Here is an 11,297-nt window from a genome sequence, read left to right as displayed (position 1 = left end):
TTTTCTTAAAAACTGCATTGTTGGTTAAGGGCTTGTAAGTAAGCATTTCACGGTAAGGTCTACTACACCTGTTGTATTCGACGCATGTGACAAATACAATTTGATTTGATTTGATTTTCCGCACAACCTCATCTATAGTTGTAGAGTGAGTTTCCTGTAAACAATATATATTATATTCCTTCTCTTTTAGCCAGGTAAAGACTGATTGTCTTTTTTTATAATCTCCATCTTAACTCCTCCTTCACATTTACTGGATTGGTTGAATAGTGCAGAAGAGAACCTCCCCTGACATTTTTTTTCTTCTTGTTGTGAAGTCCAGTATGTAGATGATCTAATTTCAGGCATTTCTTTTACGCCTGCTACATTAGGTTACTGTTACATGCTGACCATACCGCCCGCGTCGCGTGTGCGAGCATTGCAAAATAAATGTACACATATCATATCATCATTGCATCCACACTGCTCGCGCACGTCAACGAGCGTCTGCGTAGCCTGGCGCTAAAATAGAACTTGATTATATTTGTGACGCCTGATGAGCTGCAAATCCCGCCTCTCCCATCTCCTCATTGTTTTTTTGGAGCATATACCCACGTGGGTGATTGAAAGATGAACTGAGGTCCACACTCCAGTCCAGGATTAATTGTCGGAGTAGAGGACCTTGTGCATTTCAGGTAAAATAATAACCCAATGTTTATATCCCAGGACAAATTAGGTAGTAACAGCAAGCTTGCTAGCTAAATTGCCATAAATGTTTAATGCTTTCTGACCTGTCCCCAAATTAATATAGTTGGTTCAGAGTTCGTTTTGATATTTCAACCTGCGTGTCCTGATCGCGTCTGGTGTGGGTGGACAAAATCAACATGCGCACTATGTACGCCTGTATTGAACACCACACATAGGCTACATCATATAAATCAAAAGCTATTTCCATGTGAAAATGTTATGGGATTTGCTCCATTTGAAGTTCAAGTTTCCGATCACAAGACCAAAAATTTAGAGGGAACATTGGACACAAGTGTAGCCGGCTGCATACAGTCTAGTTGGACGCAGATGACAAACAACATAAATGGAATAATAGCGCAATCTGTCGGGCTGGTTGGGCTAGACCTACGGCTGCTTGACAATATGAAAATCCGACCCATTTGTGTTCATAACTACATAATTTCTTGTAATGACAGCTTTATATTACAGCATTACTACCTTGCTAGCTAATTACTTTCATTGATCTGTAGCATGTTATCTTGAATGGGCCAGTCAGCTACGACACTCACCAGTGGAAATTTGAGCTAATGCGTTTTCATATTGGGCATCTTCCTGGCTGACTTGTCGAAAAACCTTATAAATGAATTATTTACCTCCTGTAATCATAACATATTTTCACATTACAATAAAGTACATGGTTTAAAGTATCCAAAACAACCAAAATCTCAATTTCTTCAAAAACAAATGTTCATAGCACACCATGGCTGATAGTTCCCACTATGATTTCATTTGACCATTTAAAATGTTACACCAGGCAACAGATACCAACGTTTTTGAGGATACATAAACAAAAAAGTAAAGAGACTTGTTTCCATTGTGGTCCTCTATTGGTAGGCAAGGGCTGTAGGGCAAAGTCAAGTGTTATGGGCACTCTGTGCCATACGTTCAACCAAAGGTCAAATATTTACATACACAGTATTAAAAAAAGCAAATATACACGCCTAACAAATAACTCTACTAGCGCAGAGTTGTTTTTGTTTTTTAGGGGGTTGTTAACACTAGAACATTATCTCATCATTAACCAAGCCTTGCAGGAGTGTTTGAACCTATGACTGGCAGAAACGGTTTTAATTGCAGCCAGTAGTTTTTTCCACTCTACCACTGCCGTATATAAAAAAGTGTTCTGACCAGTACAACTCTTAAATCGACATGGCACAAAGTCTATGGCACTGCCTCTCGTGGCGTTCGAATAAGAGTCCCTAACTGAAGTAAAATATTTTTCCAGATACTAGGGGACTGTGCCATATAAGATGTTGTGGGTCAATCCCAACTTCAATTGAATGACCCTTTTATCAACCGTTAGCCACTGGAGGTCTCAGATTCAGTATCACCCATGCCATTTTATTGTGTGCTGTTTTATAGTTTGTACCAAGTAGTGCAAGCATATTCATATTGAGGCTGCACTATTGCTATTGCAAGTGTTTTCAAGGTACCCTTATCCAGAAATGTGGCTTTTACTTCCTAGAATTGGGCTTTTACTTCTTAAAATTAATTCCAAGAAAATAGACAATCACCTACACCTAACAACACCTAGGGTTGATAAATTAGCCTCAACTTCTTTAAATGTTTAAGAGAAAACAAGTTATTCCCTATCCCATACTAATACTGCACTCCTAACATACCAGAGCCTCCAAGAAAATAGATTGCTCCTAACACCTAAGCCTACGTTTTTGTTTTCTTCCATTACCTCTTAAAGTGTTTCAGAGAAAACAGGTTACTCCCTATCCCATACACATAAGGGCTGATGGTGGTACAAGACGTGGTGATGAAGAACTCCACCTCGGACCAGGAGGGGAAGTCGTAGGGGCTGAAGGCCAGGTAGAGGACCAAATAGAGGGTCCAACTATCTGGAAGAACCCCATGGCTGCCAGGATGCCCACCGTGCTCCTCTCAACCCCTTCTTTCTCGGAGGCTGCCCCCCTGCTGCACTTAGCGCTGGCACCACCACCCTCCTCTACCCCAGCAGCACCTGGTGCACCAACATTTAGCTGACTTTTATATAATGAGTTATAATACTGTAGGTGCATTCAACTAAAGGAGGTGAGACAAACACATACCAAGACACTGTGTCAGCTGGACACCCCTGAGAAAAGTGTGGTCAAAGACCACAGATCTGGAATCAGATTACTCTACCCCCAAAACTGACCTTATAAACCATTAGACCAGAGGGATAAAGAAATATCTGACCCTGGATCAGGGGTTAGGGGTAACTTCTCCGACTCGATGGGGGTTACAGACCTTTACAATGAGACAGCTGGTGGCTGTGACGATGAATAGAAGCAGCAGGTTGCAGAGCAGGATGAAAAGGTACCTGTGGACTTGGTTAATGGTCGGGCAGTTCTCCTTGGGACACTGGAAGAAGTCTGGAGGGCAGCCGCCGTCATGTGTATAGTTATCCATATGACCGTCCAGGTTCATGAGATGGGTAGGAGCTCCTAGGAGTATGGCTAGCATCACACACAACCCACTCACAGCCCAGGCTGACTGGATGTTGTCCAGAAAGATGGGTAAGTTGCCCCTCGTCTCAGGATCTCGGCGCTTCTGGTAACGGAAGATGCTGATGAGGACAGTGAAGAGGATGCTGGCAATTTTGCCGAACACTAACATTCCAAACCAATAGATCCAAACATGATCACATTATAACATTATCTCCGCCTGACCAGGGCGCAAACTCATATAACCCTCTGCACTGTAAGAAACAAGAAGCACTAGCAATAGCCTAGAAATAGCCCACCACTGACCAAGAAAAGCTAAGCCATCCAGGGTGACAGTACTTCTAGGTCTCAGGAAGGCAGTAGCAATGCACTTTAACCATCAGCTGCTGTACTACTTTACTCTCACCGTGAAGAACTCTTACACTTGTGTGTAAGCCAGCCAGAAGAGAATGGCCTCCCTCTCTTAAGCCTAGTGCCGTTTGGAGGTTGTTCCTTGCCACTGCTGCCTCTGCTTGCTTGTTGGGAATCTAGGCCCAGATTATTTGCACAAAGAACTATACACATCAAATTTGATTGATTGAGGAACAGTTGATCTGTCGTTCTCCACACACCAACACACTGCTTGTGTGTGTGTGTGTGTGTGTGTGTGTTTGTGAGAGCTTGTAGTTTATCTGTTCTCCACATCTTTGTACCTTTCTGCCTCAGTAACCTCAAGCTCTGTTGCCATGCCTTCCAAGGCATCTGAACCCAGATTGCTGATTGGTTAAGCTCATTAGGTGACAAGGAAGCAGAGGATGCTGGAAAAGCAGAGGCCTGGGACTGGGAGTCCCTTAAATTGCAACTTGAAGCTTTGTTTGGAGAGCCTCAACTCTGAGATGAAACTTTCAAGGTGTGTCACCGCATGCCACCCACAAATTAGCTGGCATAATTCAATTGGTTTGTTTCGTAACGAGGTAGAGGTTGATTTCCACCCATTCAACTCCTTGGCAAACATTTGTCACCTTAAAGCATATGGAAGCAGAAAGCAGTACCTACAAGAATATACATCGTCTTTGAGGTCTATTTAACCCTTCATTCAATTCTGATGATCATTATATGGGTTGAATTCAGACCTAGTATGTAAAAGCCCATGAATAAAACCTCTCCACCCACTTAGAATGAAGTCAGACAAGTTCCATATGAGGCCCTTCTTGTGAGGACAACATAGAAAATAAATACAGTTTATAGGTTATCAGCGGTAACACAGTGAGGATTAATAGAAAGACTTAGCAACGGGAAAAGGAGCGAGAGCATAAAATGTAGGCAACATTATCATCAGTATATCATGCAGGTATTTGCATTTAGTGCACCTAAAACACACCTAGCTCAACATCACTGAACGTTCACTCATCCTTTCACCTTCTCCCTAGTTTCTCTCGTCAGTCCCTCACTCTTCTGTTCTTTAATACCTCATCCTCACTCCCTCATGTCTTTTTCCTCAACCTCTCATCCCTTCATTCCATCTCTCTGTCCTAATTCTCATGACCTCACTCTCACACTGCAACGCTCTCTCCATCTTTCACTCCTCTACCCTCTCACCCTCACTATTTTAATCGCTTCATCCTCCTCTCTCATTTAGTTTTCTCTTGATTGGATGGAAGACACAATAGGACAGCAAGTAAAAATATGTGGTTTGATTCTGAGTGGATAGCAACACAGTGCAGAAATCTGTAATAACACAATATCACCACACTGGTGAATTGTGAGGGAGGAGTGGAGATCGTGATGAAAAGCTTTTGCCAATTTCAGCAGGCCGTTTATGATTCACAGGTAGACAGTGTTATGCCATCTTAGAAGGGCACATCTCAATAGTCTACAGTGGCACCCTCTCCTAATCTCCTTTTCTCCATCAGCACTGACAGGTCTATTTTGAAAAACATACCTGGTCTAATTTACGATCTGCAAAGGGGAGTGAATGAGAGCAGAAGGGAAGGGATAACTTTTTAGAATGAGATTGAGATGCAGTCAGAGAGAGAGGGAGAGAGAGAGAGAGTGTGTCCAGTGGTAGAGTGCAGATAAATGACAAGGAGAGGAAACAATTTTAGTAGATTCAGATACATACAGAGTGAGTGCTGGGTAGTGTGTGTGTGAGTGAGGACAGGAGACAATGGTAGGAATCCATTTTAGATGATTGAGATACAGCCACAGCCAGAGTGAGTAAGTGCCCTCTGGTGCGTGAGCAGTCGTGTAAGATGCACCCCATCAGTGGCTCCCAAGCTTTATTTTATTTTAAGCCATGGCAAAATGTTTAGAATTACAGGAAATATTCTTTAAAACTGGAACATTTTCTCTCAGCCTCATGGCAAAATGTGTAGAATAGCATATGATTATCTATAAAACTGCCAATGTTTTTTCTCTGCCCCATGGTAAAATGTGTAGAATTGCAAGAAGTTAGCTGTTTCCCTAAAAATAAACAAATATATATATATTTTTAATTGGGCGGGGGGGGGGGGGGGGGGGGGCACTACGCCACTGTGCGGGAGGATAGGAGACAAGGGGTGGAAGCAGAGGATGAAATGCATGAATTTATTTCTAATGTGCCTAGTGGTTAAGAGCGTTGGGCCAGTAACCGAGAAGTCGCTGGTTCGAATCCTCGGGCTAAGTGGGTGAAAAATCAGCTGAAGTGCCCTTGAGCAAGGCACTTAAGCCTTGTCGCTCTGGATAAGAGACTCTGCTAAATGCCGTAAATGTAAAATGCATTCCCATCAAGAAGAGTGAGTGAATGTCCCTTGGTGCATGAGTGAGGACAGGAGACAAGGAAAACATTTGAGGAAGCTTCTGTAGTGGATTGAGATATGTACATACAGTGATTAAATGCATGAGTGAGGAAAACGAGACAAGGAAAGGAATCTACTTTAGACTATTGAGATGCAACCCAGAAAGAATGAGTGTCCACTGGTGAGTGAGGAGATGGAACATCCTCAGCCCAGCTGTTCTAACCCTATTGCCCATTAGATCTTGTCTGTTTGTTCCGCCAGTCTCAACAAGGTCTCCAGCCAGCACAGCTTTGTTAACAGCGCTCTCTTCTCATCTCCTCTCTTACAAATAGACCTGCTTTCCTCCTGCATCAGCTTAATCACCAAATATTATGTGTTTGATGTGTTGTTATGTACTGTATATACACTGTGTCTGCTGTTGAAACCATGTGGAAACTGAATATTAATCTTTCTGTTTTTACCCTGAAATGGACAATAAAGCTTTAGAATAGGTGAAAAATCTGATGATGTGCCCTTGAGCAAGGCACTTAACCCTAATTGCTCCTGTAAGTCGCTCTGGATAAGAGCGTCTGCTAAATGACTCAAATGTAAAATGTAGAACTTTCAGTCCTCCAAGTGTGTGCTTTTCTTTTATCTTAATAAAGTTTAGAGCTTCCAAAGGGCTTGTAATGCCTTCGAATACCTCAAACAAAAATCTTAAAGACAAGTGATTCGTTGCGTAATAGGGAACAGGCTATGCTCCTTGTGCCCTTGCTGTTGGCCCTTTGCCATTCTCTCTTTTAACATAAAGAGGACAAAATGGCCACTTGACTGACCTCCACATATTGTCAGTGTTCTAACAGTGGCACGTCAGACTGCATGGGCCAAAAATCTGAACATGCTCAAGTGGCTTTACCTAATACTGCTGTTAGAACTGAAATGATATGGCTTCATAAAAATATTACAAGGGACTTTTTAGCAGTTTAGCCCATCTATACAGCTTAAAATGACCTCTGCCATCCTCTGATGAAGGCCTACCTGAAATAGCGGACTAAATCATTGGATCTGATTAATTCGATTCAATGCAATTTCATCTTTGATAACGGCAACTTCCTATCTATTTGAAATGTTATGGTTATTTTGCTCAAATCTTATTGGGTTGCATATGGAACTGGGGCCATGTAAATAATTGTAAGGCTACTAATTTTTAATTCACAGGTGGCACCTTGTGTGACCATAAAAGCCTGTGTGCGATTGGACACTGTAATACCGTAATATTGTTGCAAAAGTTACTGGTCTGCCATACAGCATAGAAGGCCCTTGATGACACCTGGAATGCATTTCAATTAACAGGTGTGCCTTCTTAAAAGTTAATTTGTGGAATTTCTTTCCTTCTTAATGCGTTTGAGCCAATCAGTTGTATTGTGACAAGGTGGGGGGGTATACAGTAGATGGCCCTATTTGGTGAAATACCAAGTCCATATTATGGCAAGAACAGCTCAAATAAGCAAAGAGAAACGACAGTGTATCATTACTTTAAGACATGAAGGTCAGTCAAGACGGAACATTTCAAGAACTTTAAAAGTTTATTCAAGTGCAGTCGCAAAAACTATCAAGTGCTATGATGAAACTGGCTCTCATGAGGACCACCACAGTAATGGAAGACCCAGTTACCTCTGCTGCAGAGGATAAGTTCATCTAGGCTTTATCTTGGCCAGGTCGCAGTTGTAAATGAGAACTTGTTCTCAACTGGCTTACCTAGTTAAATAAAGGTGAAATAAATAAATACATAAATTAGAGTTACCAGCCTCAGAAATTGCAGCCCAAATAAATGCTTCACAGAGTTCAAGTAACAGACACATCTCAACATCAACTGTTCAGAGGGGACTGTGTGAATCAGGCCTTCATGGTCGAATTGCTACAAAGAAACCACTACTAAAGGACATCAATAAGAAGAAGAGACCTGCTTGGGGCAAGAAACACGAGCAATAGACATTAGACCGGTGGAAATGTGTCCTTTGGTCTGAAGTCCAAATAGGAGATTTTTGGATCCAACCGCTGTGTCTTTGTCAGACGCGGTGTGGGTAAACGGATGATCTCCCACCGTAAAGCATGGAGGAGGAGGTGTTATGGTGTAGGGGTGCTTTGCTGGTGACACTGTCTGTGATTTAATTAGAATTCAAGGCACACTTAACCAGCATGGCTACCTGTTACAGGAGGGGGTCGCAGTTCCGGAGCGACCCACTAGGTGTCATCCTCCGACAACCTTACGCACCTCCTCACTCACAGTCTGGACTAATCAGTATCCTATTGGTGTCACCTGTCTCTACCTGTTCACCTGTGTATTTATGCCCTCACTTCCCTGTGTTCCCTTGCGCCGTTTTCTCTATGTCCAGCAGTACTACTCAGTGTCTGATCGGAGACCTATGTACAGGTACTTGAGAAGTGTTCTCCCTGTTTCGTTATTTGTTTCAGTCGTAGGTAGTATTTCGTATTTTGGCTGTCAGCCGTTTTTTGGAGACTTATTTGCTCCGCCTTTCTTTTATCGTGGTAAGTCCGTTATTTTGTATTCTGGCTTCGGGACCACAAGTAAAGATCCTTGTTTCACCATCTCTGCCTACTACCTACTGTATATCCTGCACTGTACCTGGGTCACACCTCACACCAACACCAACAGCTACCACAGCATTCTGCAGCGTTATGCCATTCCATCTGGTTTGGGCTTAGTGGGACTATCATTTATTTTTCAACAAGACAATGTCCTAACACACCTCCAGGCTGTGTAAGGGCTATATTACCAAGAAGGAGAGTGATGGAGTGCTGCATCAGATGACCTGGCCTCCACAATCCCCCGACCTCAACCCAATTGAGATGGTTTGGGATGAGTCGGACGGTAGAATGAAGGAAAAGCAGCCAACAAGTGCTAAGCATATGTGGGAACTCCTTTGAGACTGTTGGAAAAGCATTACAGGTGAAGCTGGTTGAGAGAATGCCAAGAGTGTGCAAAGCTGTCATCAAGGCAAAGGGTGGCTATTTGAAAAATCTCAAATATAAAATATATTTTGATTTGTTTAACACTTTTTTGGTTACTACATGATTCCATATGTGTTATTTCATAGTTTTGATGTCTTCACTATCATTCTACAATGTAGAAAATAGTAAAACAAATAAAGAAAAACCCTTGAATGAGTAGGTGTGTCCAAACTTTTGACTAATACTTTATATAAACTCAGCAAAAAAAGAAACATCCCTTTTTCAGGACCCTGTCTTTCAAAGAGAATTCGTAAAAATCAAAATAACGTCACAGATTTTCATTGTAAAGGGTTTAAACACTGTTTCCCATGCTTGTTCAATGAACCATAAACAATTAATGAACATGCACCTGTGGAACGGTCGTTAAGACACTAACAGCTTACAGACGGTAGGCAATTAAGGGCACAGTTATAAAAACTTAGGACACTAAAGAGGCCTTTCTACTGACTCTGATAAACACCAAAAGAAAGATGCCCAGGGTCCCTGCTCATCTGCGTGAACGTGCTTTAGGCATGCTGCAAGGAGGCATGAGGACTGCAGATGTGGCCAGGTCAATAAATTGCAATGTCCGTACTGTGAGACGCCTAAGACAGCGCTACAGAGAGACAGGATGGACAGCTGATCATCCTCGCATTGGCAGACCACGTGTAACAACACCTGCACAGGATCGGTACATCCGAACATCACACCTGCGGGACAGGTACAGGATGGCAACAACAACTGCCCGAGTTACACCAGGAACGCACAATCCCTCCATCAGTGCTCAGACTGTCCGCAATAGGCGTAGAGAGGCTGGACTGAGGGCTTGTAGGCCTGTTGTAAGGCAGGTCCTCACCAGACATCACCGGCAACAACGTCGCCTATGGGCACAAACCCACCGTCGCTGGACCAGACAGGACTGGCAAAAAGTGCTCTTCACTGTCATACAAATATTTACACATGTTAAGTTTGCTGAAAATAAACGCAGTTGACAGTGAGAGGACGTTTCATTTCCACCGGTCTAATGTCCATTGCGTGTGTTTCTTGGCCCAAGTCTCTTCTTCTTATTGGTGTATTTTAGTAGTGGTTTCTTTGCAGCAATTTGACCATGAAGGCCTGATTCACACAGTCCCCTCTGAACAGTTGATGTTGAGATGTGTCTGTTACTTGAACTCTGTGAAGCATTTATTTGGGCTGCAATTTCAGAGGCTGGTAACTCTATTGAACTTATCCTCTGCAGCAGAGATAACTCTGGGTCTTCCTTTCCTGTGGTGGTCCTCATGAGAGCCAGTTTCATCATAGCACTTGATGGTTTTTGCAACTGCACTTGAAGAAACTTTCAAAGATGGCATTCAGGCCAAAGAGTTCAAACTTGGTTTCATCAGACCAGAGAATCTTGTTTCTCATGGTCTGAGTCCTTTAGGTGCCTTTTGGCAAACTCTAAGCGGGCTGTCATGTGCCTTTTACTGAGGAGTGGCTTCTGTCTGGCCACTCTACCATAAAGGCCTGATTGGTGGAGTGCTGCAGAGATGGTTGTCCTTCTGGAAGATTCTCCCATCTCCACAGTGGAACTCTGGAGCTCTGTCAGAATGACCATCGGGTTCTTGGTCACCTTTTTCGGGTTCTTGGTCACCGATTGCTCAGTTTGGCCAGGCGGCCAGCTCTAGGAAGAGTCTTGGTGGTTCCAAACTTCTTCCATGGAATAATCATGGAGGCCACTGTGTTCTTGGGGACCTTCAATGCTGCAGAAATGTTTTGGTACCCTTCCCCAGATCTGTGCCTAGACACAATCCTGTCTCTGAGCTCTACGGACAATTCCTTCAACCTCATGGCTTGGTTTTCGCTCTGACATGCACTGTCAACTGTGGGACCTTATATAGACAGGTGTGTGCCTTTCCAAATCATGTCCAATCAATTGAATTTACCACAGATGGACTCCAATCAAATTGTAGAAACAAACAGGTATTTTCAGTTTTTTATTTTTAATAAGTTTGCAAAAAAATCTAAAACCCTGTTTTGGCTTTATCATTATGGAGTACTGTGTGTAGATTGATGAGGAAAATTATGTATATAATCCATTTTAGAATAAGGCTGTAACGTAACGAAATGTGGAAAAGGGAAGGTGTCTGAATACTTTCCGAATGCACTGTATAAAAATATGGTCAGAACCATGTTTGTTTAGGCCTGTGATTCCTCATATATACTAAATGAAAGGAAAATGTCAATTTCCAAAGGTATAGCTTGTGTTTGAGTGTCTCCACCTGTTAATTTTGTGGTAGCATTGTTGTCTATAATGTATGAAAGCCCAAATGTCGATACTATCAACAACAACAAAAATGATACCCAAGTCAAC

Source organism: Coregonus lavaretus (genome assembly GCF_964263955.1).
Source record: "Coregonus lavaretus genome assembly, chromosome: 33".
Classification (NCBI taxonomy): Eukaryota; Metazoa; Chordata; class Actinopteri; order Salmoniformes; family Salmonidae; genus Coregonus; species Coregonus lavaretus.
The sequence above is the reverse complement of the archived record's forward strand: the minus strand, read 5'-3'. Positions refer to the sequence as shown.